The following is a 4,079-nucleotide window of genomic DNA, read 5'->3' as shown; positions in this document are numbered from 1 at the left end:
GGACTCGCTGTCCCTTAGCCGTGGCTCCCTCCAGATGGGCTCGCAGTGGGATTGCTGGCCGTGGCTCTGGCTCTCGGAGGTCTGGGCTGGGAGTGCACAGAAGAGGGCGCTCTTGTGCAAAGCTGTGGCCAGCTTCCTGCGAGGAGGCGAGGTTTCCTTGCTCACTGCCGAGCGATGATTCATTGCTGATGATACTCGGTAAACGCGGTCTGCGTTCATGCACATGTAGCCTGCAACCACAGATAAACGTCCAGGCTGCAGAAATGTCAGGAAACTCATTTGTGTCGAGGCTGCACATCCATCGCCTCTGCTGTTCTCATATGATATTGCCAACTTTTATCTGCACCCTCCCCTTTGACCCCATCTGCCAGGCCCTCTAACTGGAAATTGTCACGGAATAAGGACAAAAACAGTGTCTTTTTTTTTTTTAGAGTTTTCAAGTTGCTTTCACTCTTTGGGAAATAACTACTTATCCATAAATTCATTTGTCACACAAGTATTTATTAAGGGCCGGTTATTCAGCTTTTAGGAGAAAATTCAAAGTCCTTTCCTACCAATCAGAATCAAGCGATCTGGTCCCTGCTTCTCTCGCCAATATAATCTCATGACAACTGCCTTTGGGCTCTTTTTAGCCTCAGGCTTTTGCTCTTATATTTCATTTTATTTGAATTACTTTTTTTCTGGTTCTTGTTATGCCTGTCTTCTCCCCTCATTTTCTATAGCTCAATACAAGTATTATATTTTTAGAGACTTTCCAGAAAACCAATGGGAGATATAGGTGGATAGGTAGATAGATGGATAGAGAGAGATAAAGATATATAGATGTACATCCTATATAATAAAAGGCTTAATATGCAAAATGTCTCCTTGGGAGTTCGACCGACCGGGAGTTTGATCGCTCGCTATGACATGCGCTGACCAGTAGGGGACGGTGCGGAATGAAGGATGGACCCAGCCAGCAGCTGGCAGCCGGGGGAAGGAAGGCCCTGATTGGCCCTGGTCACTTGCCAGGCCTAGGGACCCTACCCGTGCACGAATTTTGTGCACCGGGCCTCTAGTTTATTATAAGGAATTGGCTCATACTATATGGATGCTGAAAAGTCCAAAATCTGAAGTTGGCAAGTTGGAGATCCAGGGGAGCTAATGGTATAAGTTCCAGGCTGAGTCTGAGACCAAAGGCAGGGAAGACTGATGTCTCAGCTCAAAGGAAATCAAGTAGAGAGAAGGACTTCTCCCTCCCTCCCCAGCATTTTGGTCCTTTGTGGGCCTTCAACTGATTGGATGAGGCCCATCCACACAGGGGAGGGCAATCTGCTCTCCTCAGCCTATCGATGCAAATGTTAATCGATAAACCCACATGAACACATCCAGAGTAATGTGTACCCAAATATCCGGACACCCCATGACCAAGTCAAGTTGCATCATTACCTAACTGGACTATTTGTAACTTTATATGAGCAGATTAGAGCAAGGACTATGATATTGTTGGCAGTTTGGCTAGGACATCCTAAGCACTCAAAAATGTTTAGTGCACTGAATTAGTGAATGAATGAATGAATGAATGAATGGTCTAATCATTCCTATCCAACAGATATTATCTTCCTAAAACAAAACAGTGTCTACCCTTGTCTCTTATGGGCTAGCCTAGGTTGTTTTATCTGTTAGTTAATGGGTCCTAGTCCTTTAAGAGCTAATCAGCTATATCTGCATGGGGGTGGGGGGAGTCCATCTTTAGAGAGATGTTTCTGGCTATCCACCACTCTCCCTGCTCTTGCGCGCTGAGTGATGTTCAGCCTCTCTCTGCAATTTCTGAATGCAATGTCCCGGTAAGCCCATTCGCACACTTGGCATAAAAACATTGTGTTTGTTCATACAACTGGCTCAGTGAACAAGGATGAGAAATTGAGTTATTTATTCGATGACTCAGGCTTGATTACTAAATTGGAATTTGCTTCTGTACCTTGCGGGAGTGCAGGAGAGAAATCTAATAGATTAAATGAGACTGCTGTGTGTGTCTCTTGCCTCTGCCGGGAGCAGTGTGCATGAAAAATAATTAAGTGCCCAGAGGAGGAAAACTGGCCATGAAATAAAGAACACAGGCTTGGCCTCCATCGTAAGTGGCCAGGTGCTGGGCTACCCAGAATGTTTCCTGCTAACAACCGCATTTTTCTGATCTAGAAATTTCCCGTCACAATCGTGCATGTGCCTGTGGGATGACAGTCCCGGGGTTACTCTGTGGTACCCATCCATCACTCGCCATCATTGCAGCCTGTGTTTTTCCTTTGTGAGCACAGATAGTAGCAGATTGTAGAGACCCCATAACATGTAGGAGTTTCCATTACTGGGGAGGATGCTGTTAGAAATAGAATGTATTCTGGAATGTTGATGATGGAAACAAACCCTGTCACTTCTAAGCGAGGAGCACCTGACATAGGCGGGGCAGGTGGTGATCAATTTTCCCTCCTGTCCATCTGTCTCAAATGTACCCTTGCCTCCCTGCCAAGGACAAACCCGGCAAAGGCATTAGCATATATGCAAATGTTATTTGATCAGTATTGCTTAACTATCAATAATGGGGTGGCCAAGCTTCTGTGTGTGTGATTATTAGCAAGGAAGGACAGTGGGACCCTCAAAGCATTGTGACCGAATATGCCAATATATTTCATACTCTTATCTTTCAGCATTTCAGAAAAGATTGCCTAAGTCTGTCTTGCATTTAATCTTGGCATGGCAGCTCTCATAAGCAATCTTTCCTTAATTCTCCAGCTTCTACGCTTAAAAAATGGTTTACAACATGATGAAACATGAATCAGTGCATGTCCCATGTCATCGCCTTGTTGCATTGTCCTGTTTGGCTTGGCATTCGGTGTTTGTCAAAGATTCCAGGGCACTGACAGAGGGTGATACTAAATGCAGTCATATATTCATAGTTTTTCTTTAAAAATACAAATGTGTCCCGGCCGGCGTGGCTCAGTGGTTGAGCGTCGACCTGTGAACCAGGAGGTCACGTTCGATTCCAGGTCAGGGCACATGCCTGCGTTGCGGGCTCAATCCCCAGTGGAGGGCGTGCAAGAGACAGCAGGTCAATGATTCTCTCTCATCATTGATGCTTCTGTCTCTCTCTTCCTCTCCCTCTGTCTCTGAAATCAATAAAAATATTTGAAAAATAAATAAAATTAAAAACTACAAATGTTTATTGAGCATCTACTATGAGGCAAGGTAGGTGTGTAGCTGCTGATTTTTTACCTGGTAAACGAGTACCTCAAGACTACTCTCCTTCCTGGGTAGCAAAATGCTACCTCTTCCTTGTCCTGCGGGGCCCGCCCTTTGCCACTGCCTTGGGTTACCAAGTGCTGGACACAGAGGCCCCAAGCTCAAGTGCGTCCTCCTAGCTCCTGGCCCCGGAAAGCCCACAGCCGGCACCAGAAGGGCTGGGGATGCAGCTCTGTCCTCGGCCTGTAGACTGAGCTGTGGGCACAGGCTCCCTGCGCCGCCCACTGCACAGGGCCCCTCATCAGTTTCACGTGCTGTCAGCCAGCCCCCCTCGCCGGGCCTCCATCACCCTGGGGCGCTGAGAGACAGTGATGTATCTCTCACTTTCTTTCAGACAAGCTTGGAAAGATCCATTTTCCTCTCCTTTAACTTCTGCCCTAAAAGCAAAAACAACCAAAGAGGCCAACCAAGAACCCATGGGCCAGAACCCACCCCGGAGCACGCCCTTGCTTTCCTACCAAACGAAACACCATGCTCTCCAGTTCAGTGCAGTTGGCCTCAGAATCGCTTTTAGATCCTTTGTCCTCCTCCCCCGCCCGCCCTGCTTCTTCTGTTCCACTTACTCATTCATTGGCTGACTCCCCCCTCCACCCCCCACTTCTATGAGTTTTTCTTTTTGGTATTTTTAAAAATAATTCTTTATTGGAAGTATTACACATGGCAGCCTAGCAGTAGATACAGATATACGTGATGTGAAAAATATTGCTGACCCAGCACTCATGTCAGCAAAATACTTAGGAACTTGACTTCTTGACGAAGAGGGAGAAGAACAGATCCCCAGGGACCTTCCCTTTTGCCTTCACCTC

Source organism: Myotis davidii, unplaced genomic scaffold (assembly GCF_000327345.1).
Source record: "Myotis davidii unplaced genomic scaffold, ASM32734v1 scaffold174, whole genome shotgun sequence".
Classification (NCBI taxonomy): Eukaryota; Metazoa; Chordata; class Mammalia; order Chiroptera; family Vespertilionidae; genus Myotis; species Myotis davidii.
Note: the sequence above shows the minus strand (reverse complement) of the source record.